We start from the raw sequence: 12,567 nt of genomic DNA, 5'->3' as shown, positions 1-12,567 counted from the left end.
TGCTGGGGAGGCAAGCTCTGCAATGCACTGGTCATATCCAGGAGCCACATACATTCCATCTGTCTGTGCGCTGGCATGTTTCGGGGCACAGCCTGAGCTATAGCTAAGGTATAGCTTGGATCTGCAGACCCTTGAAGACCTAGCCCAGGGGTCTACAGTCTCAGGGTGAACTGTCTTGGAAACAGCCTGTAGTCAGGGACCACTGGGATAGGGGGTGGGGCTACTGTCTAAAGTGGAACTTGAGTCATTACCGTATTGAACAGCACAGACATAGAACCGTTTAATTAGCAAGAACATGGGAGAGGGCACGCCAAGCAAAAGTAACAGCACATGGGGAAAAGTCAGGGAGTGGGAGACAGCTGGAAAGCAAGGTAAATCCACTGACGGTCCTTGAGCACTGGGCTGAGGAGTTTGGCTTACAGGGGACACAAAGCCTCTAAAAAGGAGTCAAGTCATCATATTTGAGTTTTGAAAAGATTTCTCTATTGCCGGTGTGGGACGGCCTCGAAGAGGCATGACTGGAGAAAAGGAGGCCGGTCTCCATTTGTTCCACCCTCTCCCAGACTCACTGTGCTCCAGTCCCAAAGAACTCCTCAGCTCCTTGAATACCAAATTCTTACCAGCTGCAGGGCCCTTGCACCGGATGTTCCCTCTGTCTGGATCACTCTCTTCTTTGCTGTTACAAAGTTTCTATTTTCTCTGCTTTCAGGTCTCGGGTCAAGCCGTTCATCCTTTCCTTCATCTCCCAACCTATTTATAGCTCCCCCCGTTATTCTCTCTTGTAGCACCGTTTCTTTTTTCTGTTTAGCACAGCTTAAAATTTTATTTTTGTTTGTGTTGTGTAATCAATGTCTGTCTCCCCTATTAGATTATAAATTCCGTGAGGGTGGGGTTGTGTCTGCCCCATTCAAAACCGTGTCCCCAGCATCCAGCAAACACAACGCCAGGCATTTAGCAAACCCTCAATAAATACTGGATGATAAAACTGTTAGGATAGCCAGGGTGTCCGTGGTTTAAAACTAGGGCAGCAGGAGCACACCGGGGAAAAGGCGATTAACACCATACGAAGTGGACAGGACAGGTCTGAGACCATCGGAATTCGTTCCGATTGTACAGAGTTCTGACTTTACAGTTGTTGGTATAAGCTGGGCAGGTGGACAACCCTTTACCCACCATACGCTCAGTTCCCTCTCCGTGAAATGAGAACGACGACACTGCAGCCGGGCAGAACAAATGTCCTCCAGGGCAGACTTAAGATTTGGGCTGGGGCGCAGGGTCGTGGTACCTCACTTGAGGCCAGTTATGGTGGCGAACACCCGCAAGAACTCCCGACGCTCCCTGCGGGCGGAAGTAACTGCCTGAAGGAAGTCCTGACACAAAATGGATCCCCCACATGCGCAGCGCCACGGTTCTCTGTACCTTCATAAAGCGTCCGATGAGCAGCAGAGCAAGGGGGCTAACTTAGGGCCGTTGTCTTTTATTTCTTTTTAAAATAATTCCCCCATTTTTCAGCAGGTCTCTAAAAACTGCTTCATTGAAATCTAAAGAATTCTCGGGACTGTAGGGTAGAAGGGAGATTCCAGCATGGGATAAGCAAGAGGTAGGTGGGTAGATGCTCCTGCGCAGCGCCACCTGTTCCGGTGGAGAAGCCAAGGCCCTCCTCTTCCCCACCAATCCCGCTCCACCCACGACCACCAGAGCAGGAGAAACGCGAGCGCCAGCTGGACCGGAGCCCTGCATGTTCCTACATTTCCCACAGGTCTCTGCGCAAAGGCAGGAGCCGAGCCGCTCTCCCCGCCTCGAGAGACGCTTTAATCCTCACCAGCCAGTCATATTCCACAGGACAGGGCTGGGATGGGGGGAAGGGGAGGGGAGGCGGGGGCGCAAACCCAACACCATCCCCCATCTAATTAACCTGGAGGAAATAAGCGCCGCAAGGCTATCTGGGGAATGTAGTTTCCAAGAAGACTTCTGGGAAACAGAGGACAGCCTCGCCAGGTTCGGTCACGCGGCCTGTGCGGTGCGCTGTCCTGGCGTCTTGCCTTTACTTGCGCTTTGGTAGAAGGGGTTCCCCGCTATGGGGAGTAGCTGCTGCCACTTTCTGGACTCGATTTCTGGACTGGCCCGCTTGGCCTCTGAGCGTCCCTGTTGGCCAGCGCTGACCGTATATGTGCATGTACATATGGATTCTATGGCCCCAAGTTAACGTGCTATTATAGGTCTTCATGCTCTATCTCTGCCTTGGCCAGTGCAGCGGCCAAATCACCCCAGTTGCTTCGAAGCTTTACTAAATAAATGTAGAGCAAAGCCATTAATCAATTATTGAGTTGCCTCATCTTTGGGGACCTTTTCCCACTCCTGTTCACACTCCACCACCTTGACCTCACCCAGGTCTCCTTAGAAACTTGAGTCTGGGGCGGGACCTTTCTCACTATCAGCCCCTCCTAGTTTCACTTATTTCCCTACCCAGCCTGGTTCCTAAGAATCCTGTCCTACCTCACAGTCTTCTGTAACAACCCCAAAACGTAGGTAAATAGTTACTTTCTTTGGATTTACTAGGTGCTCCTGGAGGTTGGTGCCACTAGAATCAGAGGCTCAGGAGGATAATAGAGGCAGGGAGTCTGCTGCCCAGGCCTCTGGAAGGCTTTGGAAGGGCTATCTTCGTTGCCTTATACCCCATATTTGTCCTATAAGAGCATGAGAATGAAATGTAGAACAAAGCAAAATATTAGTTATGAGAATATCCTCAAATGGCATGTTGGTAACAAAGTAGAGAGTCCTATAAAGAATGGAGTAGAAATGTAAAGTAACATATAAACAATGAAATGAGAACTAGCAAGCAAGCATAGCAAAGATGCTAAATTGGTATACGTTAAATGAGCCCAGCGTGCAAATTCTTTAAAAAGCATTATGCTGGAAAGAGATTGGATTTTTCTGATGGAAAGCCAGGCATAGGCAATGTTTTGTTAGCTTTACAGAAAGATTAAAAGATTATAGACACACACACACACAAAAAAACTTGAGAAGTGACAGGTGTAAGAAGACCTTGGAAATCAGTAACTAAACTAGCTTCAGAAAAATAATTTTAAAAAATGGGTCTTTGCTTGAGGAAAAAAGGAGATCTAAAACAAATATGGACATTTCGGAGTTCTCTACTATGCTGTATCTCAGAGGTGGAATCTCGTGTAGACCAGGCTTCTGCTGTCACACAGGCCATTAAGCAAGCTTTGGAGTCCCCAGGTGAAGACCACACACAGCATGGAACTTCTCAGGAAGAATGCTACTGTTATGGCTGAAAGAGCCCCTTGTTCCCACTGGTTGCCGGGGGAAGTGGGGTTCTTGGAGTGCCACTAGAATAAGAATTTCTGGAAACTCCCTCGGGAGTATCAGATATTGTAGAAAACTTTATTTCTGTGGAATTACACCCCTGAGTTTCCAAGATCCCATGGTCTTTGCCCTGCCGAAGAAGAAGTGATTCAGCAGCGCTAGGATCAAAGCCAGTGTCCAGAGTTTCCGCTTCATGTTGGAGCACAGATCCAGTCCAGGATCAGGCTACCTTAGTTTGTGTTCTCCACTGCCATCCATCAGTCCATGATGTGTGGGGTCCGCAGGGCTATGGAGGAACACAGGTGAGCACAAGAGAGCCTTGAGAGCACCAAGAGCAACAAGAGAGAGAACTGTGTCTGGGGAGATTATGTATTCTAAATTTTCACATTTGGAATGTAACCCTTCCCCCTTTAGCCAGTGATCTCTATTCCCAGGTTTGACTGACAGGCATCTTCCCTGTGTCACCCTGATTTTACTGAGCTTGCATCTGTCTCCCCTTTGTTGGATCCCTTCCCCCAGTGATCTGTAGGGAATGGGCCAGTGGTTCCATGTGGAGTGTGAAATTGCATCTTTCTGGTGAAGCTGCTCAGGGGACCATGCTTATGATGTCTGGCCTCTCTTTGTTCCTTTCTAGCTAATGACAATGGTAACACTACCAAACACTGGAGAGGAGGTTTGGTTTAATTTTGTCCTCTTAACAATGGTAATATTTTGTTAAGATATATCTTTTGTTCCTCTATAGCATGAGGTCCATTTGTCATGCAAAAAGGTCCATGAGATACTTTAAACTCCATCTATAGTGTTTTCACATACCATGTGATACTTGGTATAATTTAGTAAAGAAGCAAACTGTGAGTTAACAGTTAACTGGAAAAGGTATTGCTTTGAAAGCAATCCAATTTATTACACTTCTACACACTAACCTTACTACCTGGTTCTAAATTTAAAGACTTGCTGTTTACCAAACAGGAAATTACAGCTACGTTTACATGTCTCTCTGGGGGAAATGCATGCAAAGAATAGCCACATCTTTATATGCAAGGCAAATATCCGGAAACAAATAGAACAATTCGGAAATCCCACATAGGACATTAATATTTTAGGACTGGAGCACAAGATCCTCAATGAACAAGAAAACTTAAGCATTGTAGGGAGAAAAAAATCACAAAGATATCAATTTTCAATAAGATAAAGCAGCAATTTTCAAACTTTTTCATCTCATGGCACACGAAACTAATGACTAAAATTCTGTGGCAGAGCAAAAAATATATATTATGCTCATCTGACAAAAAAAGATATAATTTTACCCAGCTGGCATGGCTCAATGTTGAGTGTTGATCTATGAACCTGGAGGTCATGCTTCCATTCCCAGTCAGGACACATGCCCAGGTTTCGGGCTTGATCCCCAGTGGGGGGCGTGCAGGAGGCAGCAGATCAATGATTCTCTCTCACCATTGATGTTTCTCTCTCTCTCTCTCTCTTCCTTCCTCTCTGAAATCAATAAAAATGTATTTTTATTGTCTCAAGGTTTGGCAAGATAAAATTGCCAGGTGCTTTTCATGAATTTTGGGAAAGCCACAACAGAGTAAAAAAAGGGACCTTGAAAATTAATCTGTACCAAAATAGTCAGCAGAGGAATTTTGAAGTCAATAGACAGGAGGGTATAAAACACCTCAGACCCCCACCCAACTTGCTCTTCAGATTAGCTGAGAGCTGGTCTGCGCTTCATAAGCCAGATGTATAGGTTTGCTTGCTTGCTTTGCTTTTTTCAATAAAAGTGCATGCTTTAATTGCTTTAATAAATTGGCTTTCCACAACACAGTCAAGGTCTCTCGTATAAACTCATTTATATGAGAAAACAAGGGTCGAGGTTGGGGACAGCCCTGTTCCACTGGCTCAGGGGGCTGTACTGTCCGGTAACACCCCTGGTGTCAGTGAGAGGTGCCTATAACAATACTGACTTTTATTGAAGGCATAATTAGGTATAGTTTAAAGGTCATCCAGAAGTACAGGTTTTATTTATTTTTAATTTTTTTTTATTTCAGAGAGGAAGAGAGAACGAGGGAGAGAGAGTGGGGGGGGGGGAGAAATATCAATGATGCAAGAGAAACATTGATCTATTTCCTGCTCGCCCCCCACTGGGATCAAGCCCACAACCCGGGCTTGTGCCCTGACTGCGAATCGAATTGAACCGTGACCTCCTGGTTCATAGGTCAACACTCAACCACTGAGCCACACCGGACTGGCAGAAGTACAGGTTTTAAAAAATAAGAGTCCACTGCACCTTCCTTCATCTCCCCACTCACTTTTTTTCCTTTTTCTCTTTCCTTCCATTTTTCTGAACAACAAGCATATAATGCTAAATGGCATATTTCATTCCAAGGTACAAATAATGATAAATATCCAACACCCATCTTAAAAAATAAAGCATTACATTTATAGCTGCAACTCTGTATTACCCTCCCTGGTTTCATTCCCCCTGCCAAAAGTAAACCACATTTGATTTTTATTGGTGTTTATTATTCTCATGCATGTCCTTTTATACTTTTACTAGCTATGTCTATATTCCCAAGCCAAGTATATGTTGTTTTATGTTAAGTTTTTAAAAAATAGCACAATACTTTCTGAAACCCTTTTTCCCCTTAATAAGATGTTTTTGAGAATTATTCACAATGATATATATAGCTGTGGTCCATTAATTTCCTCTGTTGTGCAGTATCTCATTATATGAATAAAGCACAATTTACTTACCCATTCTCTGTTGATGAACATTTGGATTGCTTCCCATTTTTTATTATTACAAACAATGTTGCAGTGAACATTCTTTTTTTGACCTCATCATGATTTATTTTTTCATTCTTACTTTGGATTTGTAATTCATAGGAAGATATTTTACCACCCATAATTTCACTTGAAAAATTTTCATTACATTTATCTCTTCCTCCAATTCTTTCTAGTCCTCAGCCATTGTCTTCCTCTTAAATTTATCCCAATAATACATCTGACTCCGTTCTCCTTCGATTTCCTTCTTTATTATCTAGAAGGAGGTGCTTCTTCTACAAGAAACCTGGGTGCCAGTCTCTCTTATTTTTTAAATATATTTTATTGATTTTTTACAGAGCGGAAGGGAGAGGGATGAGAGTTAGAAACCCCCTATTGGGGATGTGCCCACAACCAAGGTACATGCCCTTAACCGGGATTGAACCTGGGACCCTTCAGTCTGCAGGCCGATGCTCTATCCACTGAACAAAACCGGTCAGGTCATGGGTGCCAGTCTCTTGCTCTCTTCCTTATCACGACTGGTTTATCAAAGCATTTCTCGTTAGAACCAATTCTCTTAACAGCTCTGAGTTTTTGCTGCTGTGCTTTTTAGAGCAGGGGTCCTCCTTTTCCATTATTGTCTTGTTTCTGGGAGGTGAAGTGGAAGCTCGCTGCTCTGCGGGTACTTCCAGATCAGTCCTCGTTTTTTCTTTATTTTCTGTGTCTCTCTCTGTGTATTGGTGGGGTTGTCATCTTCAGGGCCCCCAGGTGAATTCAGGGAAGGGGTTTGCGCCCCACAGCCCTTATCCTGGACCTCTCTGGTCACATATCCACTTCTTCTGAGTCCTTAGGGGCCCGAAAATGAGACACGTGGTCCACTCGGATGGTTCTCCCTTTGATCCTGATCCCGTTAAAGTTGTCCACGGCCAGAATGGTGCTCCTCTGGTCTTCATAGCAGAGGAAACAGAATCCTCTGGATCTCCCAGTCTTCTTGTCCCGCACCAGATGGATGTTCACGACCTCCCCGTACTGCGAGAACACACAGATGACGTCCCCTTCCGTCAGCTCGTAAGGAAGCCCGCCCAGGAAGATCCAGGCGCTGTCTTTGTACTGGGAGTGCCAGGACACGGCCGGGGCCGCACCGAGCTGGGCCTCGCGGTCGTTCAGCTCGCGGATCAGCTTGACTTTAGTTAAAGGGTTCATCTCCGCGGGGTGGGATTTCTTCAACAAACCCTTTTCTTCTGGGGCTGCACCCAGGCCTCTCCCAGGTCGGCCAGGCCTCGACAGGCGGTCCTGCGCCGGAGGCTGAAGGAAATAGGGGCCTCGGATGATCCCGTAGCCGCAGCACAACACCCTCTTCGTCCTCCGCCCACTGGCCGGCGCGCTGCACGCTGGGAAGGTCAGTGTGGGCTCATTGGGCGGGGCCCACGACCAGCGCTGGAACTACTTTCCCATGAAGCACTGCGTCGGCGACAGGCGAAGGCGGATGCGGAGTGGGAGGTAATTGTCACTCTTTTACTTCGTAGACGCTCCTTCAGCCCGGAGCACAGGGACTTGTAACTCTTCAGGGAGGTGGGCGTGGGAGGACCTGTCCTCATTCCCTCGCGTAGACACGATGCCAGGTTTAATACTTGACAAGCTCTGGGTTCAGATATTAATAAATAGAGGTCCTCCGCTGTAGGGGCTCCCAGTCCAGTGGGAACAAGGGCGGGCACCGTCCTTGGAGCACAGGTGCTTGTGGGGCGGGCCCTGCACACCAGCCCCACCGAGTCGCTGGGGAGCGCGGTGGCCTGGCGGCCGGCCAGAGACCTGGCTCCAGAGATCTTCGTAAAAACACCCTGCATCCTTGCCACCGCTGGTTTGGCTCCGCGGATGGAGCTGTGGAGTGCAGGGTCCCTGGTTCAGTTCCGGTCAAGGGCACATCGCAATGAGCATTCTTTTAAATGTGTCTTCACGCACAAAGGAAAAACCCAGAGTGTATACACGCATGTGGCTCTGTGTGATTTAGATATCCATGAGTGAAATTGCTGGGTTGGAGGGCATATGTGCCTTCATGCGTCTTCACCTTGAGATATTGTCTACTTGGTCTCCAAAATGCTTGAACCAATTTACACTTAATTGAGCAGTGTAGGGGAGTTCTCATTTCTCCATTGGACCACAAAATTTGGAACTGTCAAACTTTTAATTTTCACAAGGTGTGGATAGTAAATGGTACCTCATTAAGGTTTAATTTGCATTCCTCTGATTAATAATGAGATTGAGCATCTTTTCATACATTTATTAACCATTCTGCCTTTTCATTCTGGGATTTACCTCTTTATCATTTACTCATTTTTCTATTGAACTTTTATAAGTATTGATTTATGAGTTATTTCTATATTCTGGGATTGAGTCCTTTGTCAATTCTATCTTTTGTTAGATTTATTGTGAGGTACATTGTAATTTATTTCTTAACGTTATAAATGACATCTTTAAGTTTTATTTTTCAACTCTTTGTGTCTGAATATAGGAAAGCAATTGAATCACCTTGCTAAACTCTCCTATTCTAATAATCTGTAAGTTATCTTGGCTCTTTCTATGTAAATAATCATGTAACCTATGAATAATTGCATGGAAGTAATAGGTAATAGTTTGAATAATGCCTTTCCCCAAAGATGTCCACAATCCAATTCCCAAAACCTGATAATATGTTACCTTGCATGACAAAATGAACTTTGTAGATGTGACTCCATTAAGGGTTTTGAGATGGGGAAATTTTCCTGGATTATCCAAATGGGCCCAATATAATCATGAGGTCCTTTTGAGATGGAGACAGAAGGGTCAGAGACAGTGAAGGTTATATGATGACAAGTAGCACAGAGAGACGATATGACGACGGAAGCAAAGATTGGAGTGATGTGCTTTGATTATAGAGGAAGGGGCTGCAAGTCAAGGATTGGGAGCGGCCTCTAAAAGTTGGAAAAGACAAGAGAACATATTCTCTCCCAGAGCCTCCAGAAGGAACACAGCCCTGCTGACACCTTGATTTTGAACCATGGACTAGACTAATTCCCGACCTCAAGAACTGTAAGAGAATACATTTTCGTTGTTTTAAGCCACTAAATTTGTGGCAATTTGTTTTAGCAGCAATGAAAAACTAATACAAAGTACATGTAAGATAAACTATTTTGTCTGAACTTGTCATAATTCTGCTCTCTCCTTTGCAAGTTTCGTGGCTCTAGAATTCTAGGTTGGAATCTGTTCTCAGAATGAGATAGGTAGTTTTTCTCCCCTTACAATTTTTATGTCATTTATTTCTTTTTCTTATCTTACTATGCTGGCCAGACTCTGTAAGTACAATGTTGAGTAGAAAGGTGTTAAAAGATGCCCTTGTCATTTTCCTGATTTTAAAGGGAATGTTGCTAATACTCTACCATTTAAGTATTCTAATTGCTATAAATTATTGGAAAGTGTTCTCAGTCAAGTTAAAGAAATTTCCTTGTTCTCCTCTTTGGCTAAGATTATTTTTAACACGAATGAGTACTGATTTTTATCAAATGCTTTTTCTGTGCCTATCAAGATAGATTTTCTCTATTAATCTATTATAGTGATGATTTATATGAATACTTTTTGTTTAAGTTGGACCAACTTTGTATTACTGCAATATGACCAGCTTGGCTCTGCTACATTAAGCTTTCTAACATTGTAATTAAAACTTTGACTTACGTGCTTCTGAGTGAAACTGGCTCTAAGTTCCTGTCTTCTGCTGTCCTCATCTAGTTTTGGTTCAGGATTTTGTAATTGAATTGGGGAGTGTTCTCCTCTCATCCTATTTTGTTTGGTGTGTGTGTGTGTGTGTGTGTGTTTCATTTTAGAAATTAATCATTTATTTATAGCTACAGAAGATACAGATTCAGTTCTCTTAATTTCATACACTCTGATCCACAAACACACTTCCATTGCCTTCATTCTCCCTATATAGTTATATAATACTAGAGGCCCAGTGCACGAAATTCATGCACACTGGGGTGTCCCTCAGCCCAGCCTGCACTCTCTCCAATCTGGGACTGCTGGCTCCCAACTGCTCACCTGCCTGCCTGCCTGCCTGCCTGATTGCCCCTAACCACTCCCCTGTCAGCCTGAATGACACCTAACTGCTCCCCTGCCAGCCTGGTCACCCCTAACTGTCCTCCCCTGAAGGCCTGGTCGCCCCCAACTGCCCTCCCCTGTGTCCACATGGGGGTGGCCATTTTGTGTGTTGGAGTGATGGTCAATTTGCATGTTACTCTTTTATTAGATAGGATGAGCCACATAATATATTACTTTTACATATCCCTTCCTGTACAATTTTGGTTTTTCCCTGGAGTAAATAAATGGCCTCTTTTTATTTGGTTGGATATTTTACTTAGTTTTCTATGTGCCAATCAGTAATTCTTCCCGAAACTCTCACATAGAACTATAACTCAGTTCACTTCAGTATTAAGCAGCTGATATTGTTGTTTTACATGGAGAAATCTCTCCAGGAGTTTTCTTGTTCTCTCCTTCCAAATTGGATTGTACTGTGCCTGTTCCTGCTATTTGGGGATTATTTCCCTCTACTAACACCTTTTATATTCCTTTTGTCTCTTTTCTATTTTGGAATACCTTGTTTCCAGGGTTTTCTCTTTCTTGGTTTACTGGTTCATTTTGGTGGAGCACATTCTCTCATTTTGAGGAGGGGAGTATGGAAGGTGACATTTTTGAGGCCTAACTTCCCAGAGTTTACCTTCCTTCTGCTCTCCCACTTGCTTCTTTGATGTGTCCCAAGTTCTAGATAGGAACCTTGTTCTTTCAGAATGTAAAGGCATGTTGTCTTCTACTTCCGGTCTTGATGGTGAGAGACCAATACTCTTCTATTCTCTGTTTTTTGTACATGAGGTATTTTTCCTCTCTTCTTGCTTGTAAAATATCCTTTTTATCTCTGGTGTTCTGAAATTTCATAAGGATATGTTTTGGCATAGATTTACCCCTACTGCATTGGACTTTTAATCTAGAAATACACACCCCCAGTTCAGGGAAATTTTCTTATACTATTTCTGTGTGTGTGTGTGTATGACAGAGAGAGAGAGAGAGAGAGAGAGAGAGAGAGGGAGAGCATTTCACATATATAAAAGAATATGAGTAATATAAGTTATGAAACATAGTAGTAAAACAAACATCTCTGAAGCCACCAACCTACTTAGGAAATAGGATATTATCAATTCCTTAACCTTCCTATATGTTCTTTCTGATCTCATATCCTGCCTTCCCATGCTGCCCCCTTTCCCTCACCCTCCACCAGCCACATGATCACTCTCATGGCTTTTCCCCCAATTTGATTGCCTTTTAAATTGTTTAACTACACATGTATGTATTGCTAAATGACAGCTTGTTTACTTGTGCTTGTTTTGAATATTGTAGAAATAGCATCATATGAAGAAATGGCATTCTCCTGTGGCTCACATTTCATTTAACATTATTCATAAGAGTCATCTATGCACATAGCCACAGTTCATTAACTTTTCATTGCAGTATAGCATTCTGTTGTATGAAGAAATTACAATTTCTTTATTCTCCGAATAACAGGCATTAAGTTTTTTCTTCCTATCATGCCTATTAGTGTGATCATTTCTTCCCCTAATTTTCTCTCTTCTCTTTGAAACTTTTATTAGTTGTTGGGTCTTCTGGAATGAGCCTTGAATTTTCTTTCCCCTTCTCTTCTGCTTTCTGTTTCTTTGTATTTTTTCTACTATCAGAGAATTTCTCAAATTATGCTCTAATGCATCTATTGAATTTTTTATTTCTGCTATCGTATTTTGAATTTTTAAAAGCTCCTAGTCTCTTGATTTCCCTTTTTCTAGCTTACTGTTTTGTTTTCATATTTTCTTTTGCTTTGTGCATTTTCTGCTTTCCCCTAGGATAGCTGAATGGGTGGGTGGTGGATTTGTCTCTGTATTTTATATTAGAAGCTCCCCTCTGATATCATGGGGTGCTTAGCTATCTGCTCAGATGTTTGAGCCCTGGGTGCATGAGAGGGGCCCATATTCCAGTGGGCTTCACAATAGGGTGATCAAGTGGGGACCCAGCTGTTTCATTGAGGGAACACCAAATGCCAGTAGGTCTTTTTCTTGGCCTAGTCAGTTTCTCCAGAGAGGAATCTTCCATTCTTCCTCCCAGAGGATGTAAGCTTGTCTACCATCATTCTGGCTGCTCAGAAGGGAGAGTGAGTGTGTGGGGGTAGAGGGGGTGGGAAGGGAGGTTGACTCACAGGTAGACTTTCACTTAGTGCCTTTTTTTAGTGTAGTTCTCTGTTCTCCTTCAGTTAAGCAGGGTGGGAGTGGAGATCTGGTGTTTCACTGCTGCTCAAACACAGCCAAGATGCAGCTCCTATTTTCAGCCCCCTGCCCACCCTCCTATCCCCATCTCGAGCGGATATTTCAGTTTGAGTCCCCAGAGTAAAAAAATACACTTGCTTCTTGTTGT

At 43.8% G+C, this 12,567-nt stretch overlaps 1 pseudogene; it reads right to left on the bottom strand.

Moving 5' to 3' along the window:
• Positions 1-6,620: 6,620 nt before the first annotated feature.
• Positions 6,621-7,290, bottom strand: LOC102765877 (annotated as a pseudogene).
• Between the last annotated feature and the right edge of the window lie 5,277 nt (positions 7,291-12,567).

This window comes from Myotis davidii, unplaced genomic scaffold (assembly GCF_000327345.1).
Source record: "Myotis davidii unplaced genomic scaffold, ASM32734v1 scaffold199, whole genome shotgun sequence".
NCBI lineage: Eukaryota > Metazoa > Chordata > Mammalia > Chiroptera > Vespertilionidae > Myotis > Myotis davidii.
The sequence above is the reverse complement of the archived record's forward strand: the minus strand, read 5'-3'. Positions and strand labels throughout refer to the sequence as shown.